The sequence below is a fragment of the Carassius carassius genome, chromosome 3, assembly GCF_963082965.1.
Source record: "Carassius carassius chromosome 3, fCarCar2.1, whole genome shotgun sequence".
In the NCBI taxonomy this organism is placed as follows: Eukaryota; Metazoa; Chordata; class Actinopteri; order Cypriniformes; family Cyprinidae; genus Carassius; species Carassius carassius.
This window is the reverse complement of record NC_081757.1, coordinates 21,726,682-21,739,339: the sequence shown is the minus strand read 5'-3', so window position 1 is coordinate 21,739,339 and position 12,658 is coordinate 21,726,682. Positions and strand designations below refer to the sequence as shown.

General features: G+C 35.5%; 1 pseudogene; it reads right to left on the bottom strand.

Moving 5' to 3' along the window:
* The window catches only part of LOC132112997 (phosphorylase b kinase regulatory subunit beta-like), a 75,105-nt pseudogene that overhangs the window by 33,381 nt on the left and 29,066 nt on the right, over nt 1-12,658 (bottom strand).

The window sequence follows — 12,658 nt, the reverse complement described above, 5'->3', positions numbered from 1 at the left end:
AGAGCGTAATTCATAATACAATGATTTTATGTATCTTAAATAAAATAAAAAACAAAATGATATTACATGGACTACTTTTTACCTATGAAAAAAACAATCTTGCACAAACAAAAAAGTACAGTGTCTGAAACATGGTACCAGCCCTGTCCAGTTTGTTTTAAAGCAGTTTTGAACACATCATAGCTGTCCAGGCTGGGAGATTATCAGCTAAGTCCAGGAAACCTGAGACTATTTCTACCACTATTCTACCTAAAAGTACAACACCATTCAAAAGTTATCTGTGTGATCCAACAGACCTAAAATAAGGGGTTACACTTAAGCTTAAAAACTGTTTAAAGTCTCTTCTTGCCAAGGCTATCTTTATCAAAAATAAGTAAAAACAGTCTTTAACATATTAAAGCTGAATTGTCAGCAGCCTCGAGTCGTAAGTATTACATGATTCTTCCAAAATCATTCAAACATGTTGATTTTGTGCTCAAAATTGAAAACAGTAGCTTAATATTTTTGCGAAAACCATGGTACATTTCAAAGGGATTATTTTATCAACTAAGAGTTAAAATGACCAGCGCTTATAATAAATTAATATCAATAATAAATACATAACTTAATGTAAATGTTTAATATGCCCTTGCTGAATAAAACTATTCATTTAATTTTAATTTAATAAAAAAATATATACTGGCCCCAAACTATTGATTGGTATAATATGATATTTTTATGGTGTACATAAAATAATAGGTTGGTACTGCCACTGTATCAAAAAAACACATGATGTCTAAAACATGTTGGTACTAATGTGTTAAAGGGAAAGTTTACCCAAACATTTAAATTCTGTCTTTAATTACTCACCCTCATGTCGTTCCAAAACTGTAAGACCTTTGTTCATCTTCAGGGCACAAATTGAGATATCTCAGATGAAATCCTGATGAAATGCTGATCCTCCATAGACAGCAATACAACTGAACAATCCCCAGGTCCAGAAACATAGTAAGGACATCATTAAAATAGTCCATGTGACATCACATGCGCTGCACACATGCGCTGCACCTTGTTAATGAGTAGAGGAATGCGTTGTTGGACTCTTGTGAATGGCAGCGGATGCTAACACAGAAAAGAATAATTGTTAAATAAAGTTGTTATTTTTGTTTTCTTTACGCACAAAAATATTCTCATTGAATCACTGATGTCACATGAGGGTCTTTAGCACAGCGTAGTTCTAGAAACCTAGTTATATGCAGAGACTAAGTTTTCTATGACAATCTGCAGTGTTACATATCATCAAGGTTGAGAAAAGAACACAACACTGCAGACAACGGGTAAATGCTGTTATAGCTGATTTCCATGCTAATATGTAACATGGCTTTTTTAAAAATGCCAGGTAGCCGGTGTTTTGTATGTGTTTGGCAAATCAGTGTACACTTAGGTCACTGGTTTTAGACCCTACTCTAAAGTATGAGCTAATTTAGTTCCCCCAAACGGAGTTCCTAGAACTAAAAGCATTCCTAGTTAATGCGGTGCAGACACACCAAAAAGCAAGGTACTTCTGCCAATAGTTCTATGAACTATGAAAAGGTTCCTCCAGTGCGAAAGCCCCTATGGCCTATTTTAACGAGGTCTTTACTACCTTTATGGATCTTGAAAGTGTCAGTTGTGTTGCGGTCTATGCAGGGTCAGAGAGCTCTCTGATTCCATCAAAAATATCTTAATTTGTGTTCTAAAGATGAACAAAGGTCTTACAGTTTTGGAACAACAATTTTTGAGCATTAATGACAGAATTTTCATTTTTGCATAAGCTATCTCTTTAAGGGTGGATGAAGTGATCAGGTAGATGTATTGATGGAGCATTTGGCCCCTTCTTTTCCTTCTCATTTCCCTCTACTTGTGGGCTTGTTTATTGTGGGAGGTCATCTGTGGCAGCTGATGTGATGATTTGCTTCTGGTTAAATCTCCATCTTTCAGATTTTTAGAGTCAGACGCAGCATGTTCCCAGGCTAATTCTGGAGTTAATATCCTCGCAGTTCAACCCAATCAAATGGGATTTACCCACAGCCCTCGCATTCTCCTGAGAGATGGAAAAATAAGCAAATCTGCACCAGATTAAAAGATGCGTATAAAAATGCCTGAATGCCATTTGTTAGATCTGTCACTAACCTTTATAGCAAAATCTCTCTTTCTGAAATAAAAGGGCTAAACCTGAGGCTAGTTATAACTCATCCTAAATATGGGGAAAAGGCTTTTTCATTTTCCTTTACACTGAATTTATTTCCCCCACCTTCTTTCATTTCAAATATGCTAAGCAGACTCACCTTCATCTCAGCAGGTTTGTAGTGCCTTCGGTTTTTGTCCTCATTGGCTGTTCTATAGCCGTCCCATAAGAAGCGTTTGAAACCGTACTTGCCCTTCAGTTTACAGATTATCTTGTCCAGAGTCTGGGAATATAGAGCATCATCATCCACGTAGCTGATGCAGGGCAAGAGGGCCGAATCTGTGTTCTACATGACAAGAGCACTTGCATAAGAAAAAGACATTGAGTGACTCACTGCTCTTCTATTGAATTTGCTTTCCATCAGGAAATGTCGATGTAGCCCAGGGTTAAGTGACCACTCTCTTCCTTAGAATGGGCTATTTTTCTACATTAGCCTCTGCAGTTTTAATAACACATTAGTCAGATTCTTGAAGAGGCTCTAATACATGCAATCCATAAGCCTATACACTTCAAGCCATGGAATCAAACAACCTCACTCAACTTTCAAAGGAAGAATAAAATTAAATGTGGCTTAATCATGATCATTTACCTGTTCTGGCACAGATTACTTTGTTCTCCATTAAAATCAGCACAAAGAAGAATGGGAATTATGCATTGTTAATGGACATTGAGAAGGACAGAAAAGAACATTCTGTGAGTGGACAAATCCCGGGCATCGGATGTCATACAATTTTCTAGAGATTATAGAGGTCATATTTGCAATGAAAACAGATTTACAAATGTATTTCAAACTAAAACTAGTTCATATGCTGAGTTACGAAACACGCAAACACGTTAAAGAATACCTCTCTCCCTCAAAACACCCTCTCCATCAACCCTCCCGGCTTCAGAAGATTGGGACGCTCCCCACATCCATTCCCCTTTAGAATCATAACCACCTTCCTCAATGTCCAATAATGACCAATAACTAAGCAATAAAGTGTAAAGTGAATTTCTATCATTTCTAATCAAGTATCCATAAAAAGAGTGATCGTAGTCAAAGGAATAGTTAAGAGAAATGGCTAAGGATTTTTACTCATTTGATATGCAAGGGGAACATATACATTGACAGGCAAAGTAGTACAATTCAAAGGTGGACAAGGGTCATGAAAAACTAAAATAAAAATGTTTTTCATGCAAGAAGCCTAGACTAACATTACTGTAAAAAAAAAAGCACAATATGACCCTATTAATAATGGATTAGCAGTTTGTATATGAATAGTAGGTAAAATAACTCACATGGGAACTCCTTCGGCAGGAGAGAGCACAGAGTCTGTCTGTTCCTGTTATGAGCATCCAGATCCACAAAAATCACTGACCAGGAGCATCCCTGCAGGGAAGAGGTAAACAAACATCACAAATCAAACATTGTAATAGTCACCTTGACACCTTCTCTTGATGGGTGGAATTCAACAGTGTCTGTTACAGGTGATAGTGGGTCTACACACACTTTCATTAAAGGGTTACTCCACCCGGAAATGAAAATTTTGTCATTAATCACTTACTCCCATGTCGTTTCAAACCCGTTAAAGCTTCATTCATCTTCGGAACACAATTTATGATTTTTGGATGAAAACAGAGAGACTGGAGACTGTCCCATAGACTGCCAAATAAATAACACCGTCATGGTCCAGGAAAGTATGAAAAGCATCGTCAGAATAGTTCATCTGCCATCAGTGGTTCAACCGTAATGTTATGAAGCGACAATACTTTTTGTACATGAAGAAAACAAAAATAACGACTTCAACTTCAACAATTCCAGATCAGCGTAGCAGCATTTTGACAAATCTGAGCAGTACGCAGATGGTATACGCTCTTTTGTATCAGCCGCGCCACAGGGATACAGATTTGTTTTCTTTGTGTACAAAAAGTACTCTCATCGCTAAATAACATCACAGTTGAATCACTGAATCTGATGATGCTTTTCATACTTTCCTGGACCTTGACACTGTTATTTATTTGTCAGTATATGGGACATTCTCAAGCCTACCGGTTTTCATCCAAAATATCTTAAATTGTGTTCCAAAGACGAACAAAGCTTTTACAGGTCAGGAATGGCATGGGGGTAAGTGATTAATGACAATATTTTTGGGTGGAGTAACCCTTTAAGTCAGATAATATAAGATTTGCTTAAAAGCTCCAAATTAGAAATGTAAAAGCCAGTCCTGCACATGGTCTCCTAAAATCAAACCCACCCTCCTTTCTACAAAACCACACAATCATGCTGCTCTGATGCAGCATTTGCTAAAAAAAAAAAATGGTCAGATTTTAGTGATTACATTGGGCTTTTGGTGTGTCACAAAGCAGCAGTTCCACATCATTTCCTGAAAAAACCTTGAAACCGCCAACCTCACCATCCCCAAATGAGATTCACAATTTTAACTCAGCTCGGAGGCATACTCTACACCAGCCTAGACAGCGGCTGCCACACACATTTAATAATAAAAACTTCAACACACACACACACACACACATGTATGTATAGGCTATTTACACACACACCTGTATGCGTATGACCTCTTAAATTATGCATCAGCTGAATGTATATGCACAGTAGGCAAAAGAACTCACATGGGAACCTCATATATAAAATTATGTAAATAATGTTTTATATGTATATATAACATTTATAGAACCTAAACTTTCTTGATGCTTTTTATTTAAAAAATGCATAATGTTTTATTTACTGATAATATAAAAACAGCTAACAAATTCATAGTGTATCATATGTTTAGTGTTAAAAAAATACAATGCACCCTTTTAGCAACTTTTTTGTAATTTTTTTCAAGTAAACACAGTGAGTGGCAGCTTCTTAGCCACCCAGGGCCATCCAGTCAGAACAAACTAAGGCTTCTGTTTTCTCTGCATTCCCCTCACACCTCTCCATTAAAACTGAGAGCATTCTTTCAATTTCGCTTCTTCTGTTTGTGTGGACCCGATTATACAACAAGCACCATTTTGTGGCACATTTAGCTCATCTGGAGAAGCTCACAAAGAACTGAAATGCTTATACTAGCTTCTGAACCAACAATTTACATGCTGAGAGGTATTGTAATGTAAATGAATATGAAGAGTGTGAGAATGGGAGGCGTGCCAGTGATATGTAGACTCCAGCTAAATGTTCCATCATCTACTGACTGAGATAAGAGCTGAGTTTAGCTAACCGTGAAGATCTGCCACTAAACAATGTCAATCTAAGTCTGAAAGTAAGTGTATATATAAATAAATATATATATATATATATATATATATATATATATATATACATACACACACACAGTTGTGCTCATAAAATTACATGCCCCTTCAGAATGTGCAAAATGTTTATAATTACATGTTATTTTTTATTTAGTACTGTCCTGAATAAGCTATTTCACATAACAGATGTTGACATATACTTCACAAGGCAAAATAATAACTGAATTTATAACAATGAGCCCATTTAAAAGTTAAGATACCCTTGAATCTTAATCTTATGTGTCATTTCCTGGATGATCCATGACTGTTTTTACATTTTGTGATAGTTGTTCATGAGTCCCTTGTTTTTTCCTGAGCCTGCTGTTCTTCAGAAAAATCCTCCAGCTCCTGAACATTCTTTGGTTTTCCAGCATCTTCGGCATATTTGAACCCTTTCCAACATTGACTGTATGATTTTGAAATCTATCTTTTAACACTGAGGACAATTCAGGGAAGTATTTATGAAGCTTCTGAAGTTTAGTACTAAATGGAAAATATGATTTTTAAACAAAATGAGAAGAATTTATACACCATCATCCTGTTCAAAAGTTTACATCCCTGGCTCTTAATGCATTGTGTTGCCTTCCTGAGCATAATTAAATGTTTTCATAATTTGTAGTAGTTGTGTAGTTGAGTCCCTCAATTATACTCAGTGTGAAAAAAATGGATCTCATAATCATACTTTCACTTTTGGAAGGGTTCAAATATGCAGTAGATGCTGGAAAACCAAAGAATGAGCAGGAGTTAGAAGAACAGCAGAACATCTGCTCAGGACAAACAAGGGACGCATGAACAATTATCAGAAAATATAAAATCATGGATCATCATGGATTATCCAGGCAATGACGCATCAGATTTAAGGGTATGTAAACTTTTGAATACAGTCATTTTTATAAATTCAGTTATTATTTTGTCTTGTGGAATAGCTTCAGGATCAGGACAGTACTAAATAAAAAAATACCGTGCCATTTTCATGATCCCTCTTATTTTGTTTAAATTACTTACATTTTGCACATTTTTCAAGGGGTATGTAAACTTATGAGCACAACTGTATATCATTAACATTTTATTGCATAAAAACAATTATACTTTTCATCACTCGTTCATGTGGATAACTTTTTCTATTTTTTTTTTATACTTCTTGAAGTGTGAAAATATTGGTTGAGTAGACTTTCAATGGACGGATAAAAATATCTTCCTTTTTATAATTTATAGAATATTTTACTGAAAATGAAAGTGGGTCAGTCTAAAAACCAACTTAATGGTGCCATTTTAGTACGCTGTGAGACATTTAACAACGCTAAAGCCAGAATGTTGTATAGATAAACTAGTTTGTAGTTGGATGACAAGATGACCAATCTGCCTATCCCTAAATCTAAATCCATGAGAATCTGTATAATGGTTTCAAAATGATGGGGCTTTAATAAAAAATCTGAAAGCTGAGCAATATGTAGCTCAACATATAGCGTGAAAGATCTACCTGCTTTTATCCTGTTATAACCGTGCTCTGACAGCTCCTGCTCCAAAGAAACACATGAAAGTGTCAGCTCTGCCGTCCATGCTGAGTTAGTTGAGGAAATGGAGCGTGAGAGCCATCATTAATAACATAACCCATGTGATGACACAGCACCCCTTCCATCCAACTGAGAGACACATGGCAAAGCCAGCCATTTGAGTCCTCCATTAATTCAGAACAACACTGTCTACAGCAGTCACTTCCATAAAGTCCTTTCATACACTGCACCACGTTTCCTGCTAATGACAGAACACAGAGAGCCACATTAGGGAGGAATAGGCAAACTTGGCAAAAGGTCAAAACGCAACAGAAACTACAAATAACTACACCATATTTTTAAATCTTGTCCATCCTTCTGTTAAACCAACATCCAAGGTTAACAACTATATACACTTAATGCAATCCAAAGGGCCTTCTGCAGTGTGTAAATTTGGATGATGGAGGGGGGTGGGGGTGTGAGATGCTTCTTCCAAAATGGATGTTATCACTTTTCCAGTCCATTACCAAATAAAATGGATGTGGCCCACTGCCATCTTGATTTTCCCTCAACACCAAAACAAATTAATCCCACTAATGACCGCTCCAAAAAGAAAAGAGCACCAAAATCAGATAGAAGTATTCACCATCCATCAAAGTAGGAAATCTGACAAAACGGATAGCTCAAACACAATCTAACCCAATCATCTTGATCACTTTGTTTTGTTTCCCTCTTACCTCGGATGCATTTACAGTAGGTGGCCAGCCTATCTGGGCCTTACTGCCGCACGAACCGCAGCGGCCTGTAATTCAGTCGTGTGTTAAAATCATTTGCGAAACTACCGCCAGGTGGCGCAAAGGGACGGATTGCGAAATGAATGTAATTGTAAAATGAGATAAAAGAAGGAAGTAAAACAACAATAACATTATGATATAACATTGTAACATTTAAAAAAAAAAAAAAAACATTTACAATTAGTTAATTTTTAAAATGTAGGATAGTTTTAGGGTACAGTCTACTAAACAAAAATTAAAAGAAGACCTTTACACAAAGGATCATATGCATGCTATTTTTATTAAACAGTAAATAAATATAAGGCCTATGTATATATATATAAGCTAAATGTTTTAATTTCATTTTCATCTCGGTTCATTCTTGGTTTAAAAAAATCTTCAGGTTCCATATGCAGAGCGAAATGGGAACGGTCCAGCATTTAGCAATAATTAGTATTAACTCTGTTATTGTTCTTGATTTTTAAAACTACCAACACTTTGCATTTTTGAATTATGCCTTATGTGTGAAAAAATTAAGTATTATTTGTTTCAGCCGTTTGATCCAGTGGTGCCTCGCGCACATATTCACTGGAAACAGCAGTCGTTCACCAGACATTTGGCGTGAGCACTTTGACATATTGTTAATTATTATTTTTTTTCCATCGATACTGAAACGCACACAGCCTATTTACCTCATGAATAATAGTTAATAATATGAATAATAGTTTTTATTACTAAGCCTATATGATTATATACTGCAATTATATTTATCCATTAGAATTATATATTTTTAATTATTGTTTTCTTCTGATAAATTTGTTAAATTTAAAGGATTTGTTGTAAAATATTTTCTTATAGCCTATTTTTTTCCTCTCACAAACTCTGATTTATTTTTTAGCGTGTTTAAAAAAAAAACATGCAGCAAATTAAAATAGGTGATTAATCCGTTAAAATGAAACATATACACGACTCATGTATTTATTTTATTTTTTTGCATGTTTAAAAAATAAAAAATAAAGAAAACATTCAGCAAATGAAAATAGGCGATTAATCCGTTAAAATTTGTTACTCTTGGTTAACAGTAATTATAATTATTTTACTTCAGAATAGAGCCTGGGACTAATCTAGGCTATCCAGGGTTTGTTTTTTTGTTTTTTTTCATTGCATCTGAAAATGACTTTGTTCATTACATTCACTTCACGCGCTCTGGCGCAGATCAGCCTCCCGCGATGCTCAGCTGTGGACGATTCAAAAATGTTTGATATAAAGTAGTGGTTTTCAACCCGTGGCCCGTCACGAATTCAAATGCGGCCCGCACCACATGCTGAATTTGAAAAAAAAAAAAAACTTTATCAGTTTGTAAAATTTTGTTTTTTACATCAATTAAAAAAAATATGCTACTAATGAAATATAAGCTATATCCTAATGTTTTTATGTGAATTTTTTTTCTTCATATATTATTTTCAGACATGAGCAGACTGGTATAAGCATTTAACGAACACATACAAGCGCGCACTTTGGCAGAATTCAATTAAAATAGTCATCAACAGCCATTAGGTAAATTGCCTTTAAGGTAAAATTGCGCATCAGAATGGACAAATTTGTTTTTTAAGGGAGAAAAAAAAAGAAATTAAAAAAATGCCAGCGAATGAACATGTACAAACTGTGAATAGTCGCAGTATCAGTATTGTAGGAGAAGTTTTTTTTGCCCCGCAACTCACATGAAGAAGTTCAGGCAAATAGAAACACCATACACTACGTAGCAATCCTTAATTGAAGAAATGTGGCAAAACATCTCTGGAGAGAACCTCATATTATTCAATTCAAAAGTGCTTTCCATATTTGGATCAAAATAGGCTACATTTGTGAACGCACATTTTCTGAAATGTTGCGCGTCAGATCATGCAAGCCTGCATCTTAAAGCCTCTGTCAAACTTTCTGCGTCCGCGAGTCCGCTATGGACCGCTCGGTAGACGTGACGTAAAAATCGTCATTGGAGAGTGTGTGCCGAGGCTCTGAGCAGACAACCGCGCGGACAGGTGCGCGTGGTCAGCAGGCTTCAAAAGCAAAATTGCACATGTGCAGGCAGTGTGAAGAAGCTCGTTGCTACTCGAACCTGTGCAATCCGTCAATAAAAGAATATAAAGACAGTCAGATGTGCAATAATTCTGGGCAATTGCAGAGCGGGCCATCAGCCTGCGCATTCAGAAGTATAAATTGAAGAAGTCTGCGTCCGGATTGCTCATGCGGAAAGTATAACACAGGCGTTACAATCGCAACTTCTTTGTGTACTCCTTTCAAGCTGAATCTCACAAAATTGGTCAGCTCCCGACAGCATCAGGTGTTTTATTTATGGGGAGTAGAATTGTTTATTTCAATGAATGTGATAGATTATATACCATAATAGTTAGGCTATAATATTATAAATCAGGTTGGTTTGTATTGCTGAAGTAATATGTAAATTATATATGTAGACTTGCACTTAGACCATAGTGCGGCCCGCTGGAAAAAAGGTTGAGAACCACTAGGTTGCTGTCCCATTTTATACAGGAATTGTTCATTTTAAAAAATCTAATTATATTGTTAGTTCTAATTATATTGTTAACACAAGTTCATTTAGAACTTTTTTTTACTTATAAACTCCTTGAGAATTTAAAGTTAGTTTAATAGTATTTAAATTCAAGTTTTAAAAAAAAGGTTTTAATTGCTTAAATTGTTTTTATTAATTAATAATATGTTATCATGTTTATTCTTGTAAAAAATACGTGTTTATTCTTTAAGAAAACAAGGGAAAAAATAAGGGACAATCCGAATATTTGTTTTGCTTTACCTATTTATGTAGGCTACAATTATTCAAAAAAATTTAATAAAAAATAATAAAATAATGTCATTAAAAATACCATTGGCCTGAGTAATTTTGACCATTATAGAATTGTGACTTTAAAGATTAGTCATTTAGGTGGTAAAAATACTGTGAAATTAATAATGGCATGGATTTTAGAGCATAACAACTGAAGGTTTATGAAACATTAGCCAATAAAACATTTTTTTTAAACAACGGAGTTGTTAAAGTTGTGAACTAAAATATTATTTCAACCATACAGCATGTGAATAAATAAAATGCATACTTTTCATAACATTTCATTATTCATAAAATGCACAACGTTTCTGGTGCTTGGATTTGTACTTCAATATAATGAGCTCCAAGTTTAAGAATAGCCCTAGACTCGTTTCTCTCTCTCTCTCTCTCTCTCTCTCTCTCTCTCTCTCTCTTTAACAGCATTAGCTCAATGAAATATGTCTTCCTTCAGGTAGAATGAAGGTTTTCATGCTTGCAAAATGTTGGTCTCATGATCAATAAGTTGTATTCGCCTCAATCTGATTCAGTAAAGTCAAACCGCAGACAGTGAAGCTGCATCACTGAGCGGAGACCCGCGCGCTGTGAGGCGGGAACAGAGGATTCCGCTTGGTCTTAAAGCCTTCCTCAAACATCCACGATCACAAATAACAATGATTTTTATAAAATAATGATTAATTATTAATTGATGATTTGGTATTATCATTATGGTCTTGTGAAAATAATAATATGGGCTGCTAGAATATAATGAAAACAAAGAGTAGTTATGCTGAGTGCAGGCATGTTTCAGCCCAGTAACACATCGTTCCTCAGAGCCAAAACACAGACCGAATTCAGTTCAGCTGGAGGGGGTTGGGTTTTGGGTAGTTATTCATGGCTTGTGGGGGTCGAGATAAAGATGTGAATTGCTCTTTCATATGGACAGTGTCTTATGAGGCTTTCACTTGCTGAACTGGTTTATATAGGACTGTTGCTTTGGTTATATTCACAGTGCTGACTCTCTCTGACGAGAGAAATGCAACATTCACAGATTACACAATTCGTTTTCGTTTAAAAAACATTTCAAGCTTTCTGTAGATATATTTTTAATGTATGTGAGCCACCACGATATTATGTTAATTAAAAAATTATACATTCATTATCATGAAAAAATTAAAGTGATGAGACGGCGCCTCCCTGTCATTAATGCACATTAATCATTTTTGCACAAACACTTGAATATGAGCTTTGTGGTTTTCACCTGCTCCAAGAGCGCTCCATCACGACTACAATTCATGCCAACAGCCATATAACTGCATATTCAGCAAGAATTCATGTTAAACATATTTAGCTTGATCAGAAGGTTACAATGACTGCAAGAGTCGAGTGGGATGTTAAGAGTTTATCTGTTTCTTTTACTGATTATTTTCGGGTTAAAGCCTGATTTAAACAGATTCACACTCAATCGCTTTTGCAATAATGCGTTCAAACAAATGTAATCTTACAATACTACTACATTGCATGCTATCTGATTTTGAAATCTTGAAGAAGTTAATCCTGTTTAGATAAAATAACTGACAAAACTGTACTGTTATTTTCATCACAAACAAAATTTTCACAGCAGAAAGCAGCAATTAAAGATGTAATGCTTACAATGTTATTAGTTTGGCATGTGATAAAAGTTTACACATAGCTTAAGCCACTTTGAAACTCTCCTGTTTTTTTTATTTTTATTATTATTATTTTATATGCTATGTTATGAACATAACATTTCAAACATACTGAAATACTTTATTCACGGAGTGAAGGCGGAGCGTGTTTCTGGTATCAGTGTGCACGGAGGGGAAGTTGTTGCTTCTCACAGACTCTGCTGCCGAGTGAGAGAGATGTTTCACCCGACGAAATGAAGATGACCGTGGGAACACAAGCACAGCACATCCGCCAAAAAGCAACCTGCAGCAATGCTCGTTGATCGACTCGCCAAGCTTTACTTTTGTAGGTCGCATGGCAGTAAATAATTCGATAATATGACCATGCAGTCAATACAGATATTTAATAAAAACATTAAAACAAG